General features: G+C 45.1%; 1 protein-coding gene and 1 pseudogene across 1 annotated transcript in view; one reads left to right on the top strand and one right to left on the bottom strand.

Moving 5' to 3' along the window:
• Positions 1-15,056, bottom strand: part of SYT9 (synaptotagmin 9) — a 165,738-nt gene that overhangs the window by 14,150 nt on the left and 136,532 nt on the right. The window lies entirely within an intron of this gene.
• LOC111733094 lies at positions 14,204-14,322 on the top strand (annotated as a pseudogene).

The following is a 15,056-nucleotide window of genomic DNA, read 5'->3' as shown; positions in this document are numbered from 1 at the left end:
TTCTGTTAGCAGTTGCTTTATATATTTTGGTGCTCCCTGACTGGGAACATATATATTTATAAGTGATATGTCTTCTTGCTGTATTGTCCCTTTTGTCATTATGAAGTGTCCATCTTTATCTCTTCTTATTTTTTTTATCTTAAAGTCTATTTTGTCAGATATAAGTATGTCTACATCTGCTTTCTCTGGATGCCACTTGCTTGCAGTATCGTTTTCCACCCTTTCCCTTTGAGCCTATTGTATTTGTCCTTGTAGCTGAGCTGGGTCTCTTGAAGGCAGCATATGGCTGGGTTTTGTTTTTAGATCCAATCTGCTACTCTGTGCCTTTTTATTAGTGAGTTTAGTCCATTTACATTTAGGGTGATTACTGAAATAAGAGATTTTCCTATAACCATTTCATCATTTTTTTCTGGTAGCTCGTTGTTTCCATTGTTTCTTCGTCCTTGTGTTCCTGTCTGTTATTTTAATTTGGTGGTATATTTTATGGTTTTCCCCTGTGTTCTCTCTTGTTTTATGTTATGTGTTTCAGTTCTGGATCTCTTTTGTGTGGTTGCCATTAAGTTTATGTAAAGGAAAGTTTCATATTTATAGTAGTCCTTTTTCTTCTGTGTGTCTCTTATTTCCATTCGCCTTTGCAGATTCAGATCTTTACTCCCTCCCCTTTTCTGTTTTTCTTGTCTTGAATTATCCCTATGTATGCTGTACATTCATTTATAGGTTGCAGTAGCTGTTGTCTTCTCCTCTTTTTAAAAGTTTTTTGTTTTTGTTTTTGTTTTTTTTTTACCTTTAACCATTATGTAAGATTTAAGCTTATAATATTCTGTTTTCATAAGGGTTGTACTTTCCTGTTCCTGGCTGCCTATTAGTCATCTTACTTATAGTTGTTTATTTTTTTTTGTCCTTTTGTTTCAGGTAGAATGACCCCCTTCAGTATTTCTGGTAATGCAGGTTTTGTGGTGAAAAATTTCCTCAGCTTTTGTATGTCTGAAAAGTTCTTTATCTCTCCTTTATAACTAAAGGAGAACTTTGCTGGATATGTTATTCTTTCTTGGTTGGTAATTTCTTTCTTTCAGTAGTTGGAATATTTGGTTTCACTCCTTCCTAGCTTGTAAAGTTTGTGCTGAAGAGTCCGATGATAATCAGATGGGTTTTCCTTTATAGGTTACTATCTTCTTTTCCCTGGCTGCCTTGAGAATCCTTTCTTTGTCATTAATTTTTGACAATTTTAATATAATGCGTATTGGAGACGGCCTTTTTGGTTGAGATAATTAGGTGTTCTGTTTGTTTCTTAGATTCAAGGATCCAGTTCTTTCTATAGATTTGGGAAATTCTCATTGACTATTTGTTTGAATATGCTCTGTGTTCCACTCTCTCTCTTCTTCTGATATACCCATTATTCTTATATTGCTTTATTTGATGTGCCAGATAGCTCTTATAGAGTTCTTTCCTTTTTTTCCCCACTATCAAGTCTCTCTTCTTCCTTCTGTGTCATTTTAGGATTTCTATCTTTGATATCACTAATTCTTTCCTCCATCTGGTTAGTTCAATTTCCTAAGCTTCTATTTCATCCTTCACCTCTTTAAATGAGTTCTTTAGCTCTAAAAGTTCTATTTGGTTCTTTCTGAAGAGTTTCAGTCTCCTTGGTAAAGTATTCCTGTTGTTCATTAATTTTGTTTCTAAGTTCACTGAACTGTCAATTGGAATTTTCTTGCCAAATTTTCTCAGAAGTGCAATCTTGAATTCTCTGTCATTTAAATCACATATTGCTATATCTTCAATCTCATTTTCTGGAGATTTTTCATTTTATTTCTGAACTGCCTTGTCATCTTGATTGTACAGTGTTTGATGGACTATTTCTCTGCCTAGGCATTAATGGGAATATACTCAGCTTTTTCTTTTAATAGAAAATTTATTATATAGTGATCTCTCTTTAGCATGTTGATAAGATTTTCTTTTGTTTTCTAGTAGGTGGCACCCAAGCCTTCTGCACTGCCCAAGCCTCCTGGTTCTTGGCTGAGATAAAAAATGCCCTTTATTCTTTAGAGAGGTGTGTGTCTCCTCTGTGACCAGGTCCCTTGGTCCCAGGGCTCCATCCCCATGGGAGAATGTGAACAGTGATGGTGGTCTGGGCCTCTGAAAAGCCCCTGAAGTTCTGGTACTGCCCCAACAGTCAGATGCAATGCTCTGCTGCTTCCTTCTGAATCAGTTGATTGGGTAAAGGGTAGGGGGTGGACTGGGAGAAGCCAACAGCATGTCTGTGGCTGTTTTCCTTCCAGAATTGCTGGCCCTCAATTTTCCTTGCTTCTATATCTCCACCCCATCACTGGGACTGGTTACAGTGTGTGTTTTGCTTCTCATTGCTGAAGTTTACCCTCGGGATCGGTGCTAGATCTTGGGGTGGGGGGTGTACTCTGGGATAGTGGGAGGAAGCAGCCAGGCTCTGTGACTCAGCTTTCTGCTCTGCTCTCTGCCTGGTCACTGGGCTTCGCTGTGTGGAACATGCTGATCACTCAGGCAGCACTGTTAGGGGCTTCAAAGAGGACCACCTGTGACTTGCCTGGATCTTTGGGCTGTGCCAGCAGCACCAGTGTCCAGCGCAGTCCCGTTCCCCTCCCTTTCCTCCACTCTTCCTCACAGGTTTCACCCACCTTCAGGCGCTATGATGTGCAGACTTCTCAGACATCTCTGTGTACTAGGCTGAGTGTTATCTGTTGTCTGTTGGATTGTAGTTGTTCAGTTTGTTGTAATTTTAAGGAGAGAGATCAGGGGAGATCCCTCATGCCGCCATGTTTCTGACGTCACTGTTCAAAATATCACCATTGCCACTTATGAATGGTGGGCATTTTATGGCTAAAAAGCAAGACTCCAATATCCTCTAGTTCTCATTTGCCTGACGTGAGGGAGACACTGGAGAGAGGTACATCCAACCTGCTGCATGTGTGGGTACCTTGTGTCTCTCTTCTGGGTGCTTCTACCCACTGTGAGGAGCTGTGTGCAGACTGTATCTGACTTAATCCTCCTTTGAACACTCTCACACTGTCTTGTCCATTCCTGCCTTGGACCATCCCATACTGGTAACTTCTCTATGGACCACAGAGGAAAGGCTTAGTCACCACCTGTAGCCAAAAGTCTGCTATGAGCCCAAATCAGCCAGATACATCAATACAGTAAATAACAAAAGACCCTACTTTTCACCATGGGGAGAAAACACAATCTCAGACCTTAAGGGGTTCACAGTCAAGAGAGAAGACAGATGAATTAACTAACTATAAAGCCAAAGCTAGAGGCGGTAAGTGGTCAGTGTGAATCACAATCAAAGAATCATTGGAGCACTTTTTGTTAAGTGGGGTGTAGTCACTTGAGACTTCAAAGAGGAGAACTTCTTAAATTAAAATTCTGAGGATTATGTAGGATTCATATGGTGAGTATGTAGAGGAAAGGTATTCCAGGCTAAGGAAGCATCAGGAGAAAAGGTACAAAAAGAGAAAATTAATTTAGGAACTATTAATAGGTATGGCCAGTAGAAGCTTTTAAAGAACTGAGATAAAATTTGGGTTCCCCCTCCTAAGGAGAGTGGCTTAGAATGAAAAGGGAATGACTAAAGGGCTGCTGAAATCCCTTCTATAGTCCACCTGAGGGAGAGATGAAAGGCAGCTCGGTGACCCTTCTTGGGCACTTGCTGGGACCAGCTTTACCTGACTAGGTGGTGACACTCACTTCACTAGATATGAGCCCAAGATGGTCATTCATTCCCAGTTTACACATACTAAAGAGTTCTAAAATTTGTAGCCTATTGTGATACCAAGAGGGATAAAATACCAACTGCATGACAGCTATAAGCAGAGGTCTTCACCTCACATCTTCAGACCCTGTATACTCCCCTTTCCTTCTCTAGGTGTGATTATGGATGTGTTTTTTCTTACCTTGTTAAGAGTTCCCAGAATTAGCTTAAACACCAGGATGTAGTTGTATGGAATAAACGCATCTAATAGACTGAACAGAACTTCACTGATAAGTCAAATACACGTTAAGTTTAAAAACATAATATCGTAGCTTACTTTTCTCTGAGAGAGGGAAAGAGAGAGAGAGAGACAGACAGACAGACAGACAGACAGAGAGACAGAGAGAGAGACAGAGAGAGATCCTTAAATGTTATTTGTTGTTTGAAAAGAGGATATGACATATGAAACTTTTTTCCCCAAAGATTCGGAAGCTTATATTGTTATATTGGTATGTTATTAACAATATCAACATTTTTGGTACTATTCCTACTATTGGCTTTTCATCTCAAAGGTTCTCACAATGTCAAAAAAAAACACAAAAAAACCTATCAGCACAATTAATTTTCTCTTATATGAGTATATGCTCTCTTCTAAAAAGTATGACTATTAGTAGGCCATGAATGTATCTCTCCACAATGCTATTAACATTGGGCCTTTGTGTGAATTAGAAACAGGAACCCCTCCAGGCACAAGTGCTACTTGGCAAGTGGAGAGAACAATGACTTCAGCTTGATGCCTCCCCTGCGCCTGGTGTCTTGAGAAAAGAACCTCTTGTAGGACAATTTGCATGGCAAGGCGGGGAGAGCTCTTTGGGAGACTAGTAGGGGGCTTAGAAGATAAACAAATAAAGCCCAGATCATACTTTAGCCTGAGGAGCTAAGATCCTGAGAGGCTCTACTCTTCTGCATAATGGTATAAAGCGTGTTCCTTGCAGGCAGTTTCCTATTGGCAGATGACCAGCAGAGAAACCTGGAGAGCAGCTGGGAGCAGGAAGGGTAAGCGCCAATAGGGGCCCATGAGGCACAGATAGACAAACGTCTTTTGGGGAATCACAGAGCCATGTCAGGAGAGGAAGCCATCTCGGGGCCGACACAGAGGGTGGAGGCTCTGGTCAGGTAGAACCTGAGCATTTGGATTTTCATTAAGGGCTTGAAAGAAGGGGATAAGAAAATAGTGACCAAAGGTGTGGCAAGGACTGGGAAAGTGTGGCCATCCTTGGATGAATTAGGCATTGGTGCTACCTGTGGGGTAGCTGGGCTCTCACGGCTCCGCTGGGAGCTCCTGGCCTGTCAGGCAAGATGAGCCAGCAGAGGGGACAGGATGAGCTCAACTCCCCTCCCCTGGTGCTCCTGATAAGGGGCGAAGACCAGAACCACAGGGACAGCTGCCTCCTTGCCCTGGCCCCAACTCCTGAGGACTCCTGTGTCTCAACCCACCTGTCTTATCTCCGTTCTTCCTAGGTCTTCGCTGTCTGCTTCTTGTTCCAGGTCTCTGTTTAGTGTCACTTTCCCAACCACCCAACACAAAGGGAGTTCCCACTCACTCCTATCACATCTCTCTGTTGCATTTGACCCTCAAACTTATCATGCCCTATTTTCTGTTTGTTTGTGATTTGTCTGTTTCCTTCTACCAGAACGCAAGCTCCATGGTGGCGGGGATCTTGCCTACCTTGCTCAACACTGCACTCCCAGTGTCCTGGAATAGCATGTGGCACATGGCTGGTGCTCAGCAAATAATGGCTGAATAAATGTGCAGAGACCAGGACCGCTGAAGACGACTGTGGGAACTGATGATAAATATGCCAATGGCCAGCTGTGGGGATAGGAGGGGTGTCTTCCCAGCTCACAGTGACAACACTCCCCTCCCCATCATCTGCAGTGTCCTCACCCACAGCAATGAGTCTTTCTTAATCCTCTCTCTTTCCCCCACACCCACTGCCTCAGCTGTTAGGACTGAGGGTGGGCACCCAACCGAAGATGGGAAAATGAGAAAGAGGAAGAAAGGGGAAAAAAGACAAAAATGAGAATATGGAGAGAGAGAGAGAGAGAGAGAGAGAGAGAGAAGAATAGGGGGAGAGATATAGATAGATGATGATAGATAGATGATGGATGGATAGATAGATAGATAGATAGATAGATAGATAGGTGATAAATAATGAGACAGCAGTGAAGAAAAGAGAGCAGAGTGAACGAGAAAATAAATGTTGTCAGGCTTCCCAAAAGTTTCTAGTTACCAGCCGTGACTCTTCCTGGAATCTAGATACATTCCTGCCCTTGATTCCAAGAAATTTCCCTCCATCCTTACTACAAAAATCCCAAGCTAGTTCCATCTGGTGTCTATTACCTATAATTAAAATAAACTTCAATAGGAGGCACTGGGCATTGGTGTCATTCCACACCTCCCAAGGCCCAAGGCTCCTGAGGCTCCCACAGCACCTCCCACATCAGGGAGTTCAGCAGAAGCCCCAGCTCCATGCTAGGTGGGACTGGGAGTTATTCTTGCAGCTCCTGGAGCTGGGTATAGCTTGCAGAGCCACCCTAGTCACTGCAGGTCCCAGTGCCACCTATGTGTCTCAGTATCTGCTCCCAGCCCCAGGCTACAGCTTCTATATGACCGGCTTTGGTGGAGGTCCTGCCACTCTGCCTGCCTCTGCCAGTCCTGAAACTTATCCCTGGGAAGGGCTCTGTGGCCAGTGCCCTGTCAGTTACCCATGCTGCACCCCTATCTGAGGCCTCCGAGCCCCAGCCACCCACTCTTCTCTCTTCACATTCTTGTGTCGCTCAGCTGCTGGCTGCTCTACTCTGATCTGTTGCGCTGTTGAGTAACGTCATGAACTTCTCCCTCCCTCCAGCGGTTCAGACACTGTCATCCGGACTCATTATCACTTTCCCCACCTCTCAGCTCTGTTTTCTTTTGATTTGCTCCATCCTGGGGCAGGATCTACAACTGGGATGGCAAGAGAGCAGCTAGGACTCCGCGCTTGCATTCTCACAACTCCAAGTCCAGAGGAAAGAGGTGGCTCTTCCCGACAGTTTCTACAAAACTCCTGGGCCTAAACTGGGTCATGTCTCCACCCTGAACCAATGCCTGATTGTGCTAACTGGACACAGCCTGGGGAGACAGAGAGCCACTCCCGCAGCTGAGGTGCAGTTAGGTCTACCCAAACCACATGGACAGGGAGGGTGCAGGGGTAGGTCCCCAAGGAAAATGGTGTTCTTTTATCAGAAGAAGAGAAAAGGAATGCTGCATAAGCAAAATAAGTTTTCACTTCAGAGCTTTTCATGTTAACTAGGGAAAATCAGGTTCTAAATTGAAGGAATCAAATCTTTGCAGCTACAAAGTATAGTCTTATCAGAATACATTTAAAAACACAGTGTTGGAAAAAACCCACAGAACATAACTACTGAAATGAAAAAAGAGTATTCCATTAGCTTTTAGGATTTTTTTTTTTTAAAAGGGCTTTCAGTTAATCAATTTTTCTGCCTATTGTTCATTGCACATCCTACTGGTTTCGAAAATTATGGTTATATTGAAACAGATGATTAGGTGGGGGAAGAAACAGCAGAAGCAAAACAACTGAGAGTAAATTAGCAAAAAACTTACATTACAAATCATTTGGGAAAATGAGATCATGAGGGATAGTGAATCAGTGCCAGCAGGATGAAAACAAAAGAACTTTGCAGAAAATTCTTAGGTACTGTTTTAGTTTTATATTCTTAATTGAGCTGAATAATAACAGCACAGAAGGGGAACATCTTTTAGAACCAGCATAGCCGTGTGACCCATAAATTGAATGACCATGTGAGAAACCAGTTGTGTTTGACCAATACAGCTGCGTCTTCTTCCAAGCTGCCCGACTGGAAGAAAAACGGGTTTGAGAGATTTGAGATGTGTAGGTATGTGCTAATTTTCTTCTAGGAAGAAGGTAGGGGAAGAAAAGGAAGACTGCAACTAAAACAGCTATAGGTTGCCCGCTTCAATTGATGATGAAGTGATGGAGAGCCTTTCCTTACGAGGGTGAACAGAGGTCCACATCTGGATCCAGTCCAGATAGCCCTGATATCTATGCCTGAGAAGCACCGAGATAAAAGAACACTGATACAGTATTCGAAAGATCTGTTTCAATTAGTATTAGTCAGCTTTTGCCGCAATAACAATCCCCCCAATCTTAGCTGCTAACTACAATAAACACTTATTTCTTGCTTATGGGTGTGTGCGTTGGCTGCAGCTCTGCTGGGCTCAGCTAGACCTGGCTCCAGATAGGCAGAGGCCTGCTTCTGTGCCTTCTCACTTCAGGACCTAGGTAATTCCCATGACAGAAGCCAGAAGCTCAAGGGGGCGAGTAAAATATGTGATGCTTCTTAAAGCCCTTACTTGGAACTGTCACCCCAGCCATATGCTATGTCACCCTAGCCACATCCATCGAAGCATGTCACAGGGCCAAGTGCAAAGATACTGGAATGTAAAACCCCTGCAAGTGTGAAGGGGGCACACAACAGTGGACAAAAATACAATCTTCCTCAATATGCTAGATCTACTACTTATTTGCCTCATGATGTAGAATAAATTAGTTAAGCCTCAGTTTTTTTCATCTGGGGAGATAATACTATTTACCTCAACAGGGTGAGGGTTAAATTAGATGATGCATGTACAGTGCTTAGCGTGGTGTCCTGGATAGAGCAGCTGTTTGATGTGGGAAAGCTAACTTGATATTATTATTAATCTGAGGTACTGTGTTATAGGCGCGGCATGCCTGCTTGTCAGGGTGATGATGACTGGCATTGGGGAGAAGGCAGGACACAGTGACTGACAGGTTAGGTGGACACAGTCCAGGGCAAAAGAGGAACTGGTGGTCAGGAAGGTGGGGTTTAAGGTGATGGGAAGGCCAAGGGCACGTTAGACACAAGGCTCAGGGACACTGGGTGATGAATGAATGAATGAATGAATGAATGAATGGGTACATGAGTGAGAGATGGCTCAGGCCCCCTCTCAAACAAGTCTGGGAGAGCACCCTGGTCTGAGGGTGTCGTGGCTTTATCTTCCCATCCTCAGGAAAGCCTGGTCAACTTATTTTCTCTAGGGAAGGCAGACTTTGCCCCTTGAAACTGAACCTGCCAGGCCTCACTCCCTTGCCTTCTGCCCCCACTGTCCAGTCACTTCTCTCCCTACTGTCACCCACATCCTGTCCTGTACTTCCCTCTCCCTGAATGAAACCTCCTCTCTGAACCATCTCCAAGCCTTCTCTGGTGCTCTCCATCTGCCACCATCCATATCTTTGACTCTTTATTAAAACCTTCCATTCATCTCTTTGCCTTAAAAGATTCCTGGTCCTTCCTAGAAGTCACAAGTCCCTCCGCAGCCCTCTAAAAAGAAAGCTGTTCAATCCTTCGCATTCCATATATCTTGGAGTAGGGTGGCAGCACTGTCTCTTCTGCTCCTCAATGCCTTTGCTCCTCCACCTTTTTGTAAACCCATCCGTCTACCCTACATCTCTCCTCCGCAAAACCACCAGTAACATCTTTGGCCATCCCCCTTCTTCTAGGAAGGGTAAAGCCCCCATTGCTTCGATTTCCTCTTCCACTCCAAGCCCTGTCATTGTCCCACACTAATAACCAGATCAGGGAGATGTCTCACCTTGGTGCCAACTCATCCCACCGTGAAACCACAGCTGGGCATTATGGTGGTGGTGGTGACAGTGGGGGTGGGAGGGAGATTCAGATCTCTGTGGAAGCTGCAGAGACAGGCCTCTAACCCAGTGTACCCACTGTAGAATTATGTTGAAGGTGAACTGGTGGTCAGGTGAGTTATTTTGAGAGGTCTTTGTGTGTGTAGAAGAAGAGATTTTGCCACTTTATCAACCGATTTCAGTAAGTCTAGAAAACAAAACCATACGCCACATAACACTGGAGACACAGTGGGTACAGTTGCCATTTTCAGCATAGATCGAAGTGGGATAATCGCAGCATGAAATTGCAATAAATAAAGCGCAGTCATCTTGTGGAAGCCAGCACAAGCACGCAGGGGATGCTTTCTTCTTTGGAGCAGAAGGTGTTTGCTGCTCCTGTTCTCTGTGAGTGCAGGGACTGGAGCCCTCGGTGTAGAAGCTAAGATCCGACGCGGTCCCTGTGTACACTCTGCTTATGTCACAAGAGCCATCAATGGCAATGATGTTTCCCCCAAGTCTCAAGCCAGGTCCCCGCACCTGGGTATGGCGCCCTTACACTGCAGAGGGGGTTTTCAGAATAGATTTGAGGCAGGATCAGGTGGCTCTGAAGCCCTTCTGGAGGCCACAGCCTCTGCCTCCTCTATCCTCTGTTCTCTTTCTCTGCTGCCTCTCTGTCTCGCCCCTTCTCAGTTTCACAAGGTAAGTCACCAGATCACTTCGTACCGTGAAACACCCTGAAGTCCACGGGACCCCGAAGCCCAGCCGTAGTTCTCTCCTCGTGGACTGTACAGACTTTCCCTAAAAGCCCCTCCAGAGATGGAGATTCTGTGCTGTCAGGTAAAGCATGAGATATTGTCAGCGAGGTCTTTTTTTCATTCAGCTTTTCAGTGGGTAGAAGTTTAAATGTGAAAATCTGTTGAAATCATGTAATGATTGTCAGTAATGGAACCCCACTCTGAGAGTCAGGAAAGGGGCTTATACACCTCATATGCTGAGCATGTGGGAAGCCAGGCCCCCTTCCTCCTTCCCTCTGTCTCTCTCTCATTCAGCCAATACTGAGCACCTACTCATGGCTGGGGCCCACATAAAGGTCCAGAGAATCTGAGATGAATGAGATACAATCTCTGTCCTCAGGGAACCACGGTCTATTCAGGAAAACAAACACAAAACAACAAAACAGCATTATGGGAGCTACCACTAAGGTGTATACACAGACGGGAGGCTATGCTTGGGTTGAATCTGAAAGAAGTACAGTAGTTCGCCCTTCTCTGTGGTTTTGCTTTCTGCAGTTTCAGTTACCTGCGGTCAACTGCGGCCCGAAAATATTAAATAGAAAATTCCATTAACAAACAATTCCTGAATTTTAAATTGCATGCTGTTCTGAGTAGTGTGATGAAATCTCACGCCATCCTGCCCTGTCCAGCCGAGGACATGAATCATCCCTTTGTCCAACATGTCTACGCTGTAGTCGCTCCCCACCCGTTAGTCACTGAGAAGCCCTCTCAGTTATCTGATTGTCAAGGTATCACAGTGTTTGTGTCCAAGTAACCTTTATTTTTCTTAATAACAGCCCCGAAGCGTAAGAGTAGTCATTGTTAATTTCTTTAATTAGACTGTGCCTAATTTGTAAATTAAACTTTACCATAGGTATGTATATATAGGAAAAAACATAGTCTTTATAGGGCCTCATGGTAGCACATTTTGGACACTCTGGTTCTCCCCTCTGCTTCTCTTCTTCCCCTGTACATCTTTGTATGTTAAATAACATCAATTATTAAAATTCACCTAGCACCCATTAAGCGCCAGACACTGTGTTAAACACATTACATTATTTTCTCATCCAAGTCTCACCACAGCTCTATGTGGTAGGATCTGTCATTGTGCTGTTACAAAGCTGAATAATCTGAGGCTTAGAGAGGGTCAGAAAGTTGCTCGGGGACACAGCTCAGAAGCGGGAGAGCCAAAATGTGAGCCCAGTGGTCTGACTCTAGAGCCTGTGCTTTTAAATATCACATTCTTCTAGGTTCCCACGGCGAAAAGACCACACACTTGGCTTCGAGTTAGTGGAAGGTGGCCCAGGACCCCTGTAAAACCCCAGCAAGGGAGGACTCTCCTGGAAGCTTCTTGGTAAAACAAGCCACCCTCCCTTCTGTCTCCAGCTGCTGACCTCTAAGTCCCAGTAGTAATCCTCCTCTGGAAAATCATGAACTTTGTAGGGGATCAAAGGCAAAGCCGGTACTGCCTGCCAATCCATTTGGCCTGGGCCCTCCTGCGGGCCTCCAGGGAGTTAAGACACCACAAGACACGGAACATCCCTGGCTCAGCCTCCACGGGGGAGTACACACATGGGCCTCCACTGGCTCTGGAAATTGGGCAATTTCTCACTTAAAACCATCTGAAAACAAACTTCAGTGCCTTCAAAATTATACATTCACAGAACATTTCTAGGCTCTGGAATAGGATCAGACGGTAATGATTTAATTGATGGTTAAGAGTGTAGATAAAATGAATGTGCTGAATCCTTTCTGTAATTATCTCTCCAAGGAGCTCTGGCAGCTATAATTACTGTCTGAGGCCAAAATTACAAACTGGCTGTAGTTTTAAGAAAAATGTGTTGCCACCCCTCCTGGATCTGAGTAAAAGTCAGTCACTCCCAGCGCAAAGGCCACTAGGACCCATCAAAGAGAACACAGCCTTGGCAGAGGTTTGCCTCCCAAATCTTAAGAATGTGTTTTCCCAGTTGTTCTGCACCCCTGGCCTGCACCCTCACTGCACACTGCTCTCTCTCCTGCTGCTGCCCTTCGTTCTCAGACCAGTGGGCTCACACTGATCTCTCCCCCCGGGGGCCTGAGTTCAGTATGCACAAAGGGGCACCCTTAAATCTCAGATGATGGCTGTGCTCTCCTCAGCCTGGAGATAGACCCATAGTGTCACTACGACTCAGAGTCTACACCCTGCCAATGCACTAGATGAAGTTATAAATCCCCTTCTGGCTATACTGAATGGCTGTTTCCACTGATCATATGAATCCAATCATAACTAAATTCTTTGCAGAAGCTAAGCTCCTGCCTGAAAAATTATGCAAAACCCATGTATTCATTCAACGAATACCACAGAATTATGGAATGCTCCTATGCACCACGTGTTGCAGGAAGGATTGGGTGCACGCTGGTGAATAGAGCAGATATGGCTCCTGTGATACTGGACTGTGGCTCTTGAATTATCCTTGACTGGAATCTATCAAGGGCCTGGGCCAACATAATCTCACACATCTGGATCTATATCCGGAGATGAGTTTAGTTGAATAGAAGAGAGGGTCGGGATGGGTGGGCATGCTGCAGGTAGGGGAAGAGCACATGAGTTGCTGATTTCAGCTGAGTCACTGGAGACAGTGGACATGGATCTCAGGCCTTCTCTGCTATGTAGCCTCTTTCATGCATTCAGCACTTCCCGAGATGTGTATAAGCTGTGCTCCTCTGTGGTTCATTCCTTCTACCCCAAAACCGTGGATCTCATGTCCTATCCTTGCTGTGCAAGGCTCTCACTAGGTGTAAACAAGTCAGAAAACATAACCAGGGAACACTTACCATAACTGTTATTGAGCAATCTGATTTACTTATGTCCATTCTCTTAGCTGGGCTGTAAATTCCATGGTGGATGCGCTAGCATTTCCCACTGTATCTCTAGTACCTGGTGAAATGCTTGGCACCTACTCAGAAACATTAGATTTATAAATGAAAAAACCATAAAATACTAGGGAGGAAAAAGGCAGATGCCACTGGCACACTCCACTACTGGAGAAAGGTCAAAGGTTCCCAACTCCACACTTAAAGGAGAAGGGTACCCAATTCTAAGGATTTTGTCAGGTGAAGGTGCTAGAAGGTAAAGTCTGTGGAATGATGAACAAATCTAGGCTTCCACAGGGGTACACTAGAATTCATTCATTCCTATTCATTCATATCCTCTTCTGTGTGTGTGAGCCTCATTCTCATATTCTCCCTCTCTCTCTCTTTCCCTCCCCTTTTCCTTATTGTGCCCCTGTAAGGCAAGCACCATGTATTTTTATGACTGAATACCTGAATACTCAGTGTCTTGATACTGCATAATACTGAGTGGCCCTAAACAAATGTTTATTGAATAAGCACATCTGTGAAAGCCATTAGAGCCCTGAAAGGTTACCTGCAGTGACACCGATGGCCAGGGGAGGGCAGCAAAGGGCAGCAGAGCTTATGGCAGAGGCTCCAGGAAAGGGTCATTTGCTCTTTGGGGATCGCTTGGCATTCAGGCAAGGTCTTACTACCCATGTGACTATTTGGAGACATCGAGAGTACCAGAACCAAAAATATTGCCGACAGAAGTCCAATGAAGCCCGGCGTCATAAAGGAGGGAGACCAATCTGAGTAGAGAGCTAGAGAGGCTGGTGGTGACCAGTGCTGGGGTAGAGGTGTTGGAGGAGCTGATGCCCAGGATCCCAGGTGAAGCAGTCTAGAGTCAGTGTAGGCAGCACAAGCCTGTGTTGAGCACCTCTGGGGAGCTTCAAACTTACCCTTTGGGCTTTGACTTTCGTTCTTAAAGTGACAAATGTCTGAAGGTCGGGCCTGATATTACTATCTTCCATTCTGGTTTGGGCTTAGAAAAGCCGGGGTGGGGGTAGGAAAGACTGGACCAGAGCTGTGCAGAGGAATGCTCTCACTCTCAAGATCCCCATAGGGTGGGAACTGGCAGAGTGCTGTGTTGTTATTAGAGGAGCTCCTTTGTCTACAGACATGCCACCCTGAACAAGCCTGATCCCGTCTGATCTTGGAAGCTAAGCAGGGTCAGGCCTGGTTAGTACTTGGATGGGAGACCGCCTATGAAGACCAGTTGCTGGAGGCGTAAAAAAGAAATTTTTTTTTAAAAAAAGAAGAGCTCCTTCGCTCAGTCAATTTTCCCTGGAGCACCGAGTGCTGATGGCAGGTACAGAGATGAGAGAGGAGGCAGGTGTAGAGCAGGCCGGCGGCTGCCTGCCAGGATCATCTCTCATCTGGAGAGGTTCTCAGTGGGGTCTGCTGGTCTGGCAACTGTGGGATACAGATTTGATTTGCTTCTTTGTGGTGCCTATGTTGGCCTGAGCCTTTTAGAATTGGCTAGAAAATGGTTTGTTTCCAGGAGGGCAGATAATGGAGCTTAAAGTTGCTGAAGGCAGACATCAGGGGAATGGAGGAAGTCATAGCTGGAAGGTCAGACGACATCACTAGGGGACAAGGAGATAGTGCTTTTCATCAGTCTGAAGAAAGTATTCTATTTGAGGTTGAAAAACAATGTCCTCAAAATCAGAAGGCCTTTAGGCTCCGGTGGATGTGAGATGGCTGGCTAACTCAGGTGGTGGGACACATGTCCCTATGAGGGTGTCGGTAGCTCTGGGAGATCCTTAGCCCAGAAGAATATAAAGAGGCACATTCCTTCAGCTTGTTACCAAAGTTTTGATGGAAACAATTTTGCTGTATGATGCCTCAAAGTGTCTCCGTTGTGAAAAACAACTGTGTCAAGTGCATGGTTCTGTGAAGAGGTCCAGCTTTCTAGACAGAGAACCAGATTTCTAGGTGCAGGTCTGGAGGAGGCCCCCCCCA

The sequence above is a fragment of the Pteropus vampyrus genome, unplaced genomic scaffold (assembly GCF_000151845.1).
Source record: "Pteropus vampyrus isolate Shadow unplaced genomic scaffold, Pvam_2.0 Scaffold522, whole genome shotgun sequence".
NCBI lineage: Eukaryota > Metazoa > Chordata > Mammalia > Chiroptera > Pteropodidae > Pteropus > Pteropus vampyrus.
This window is presented reverse-complemented; position numbering and strand designations above follow the sequence as displayed.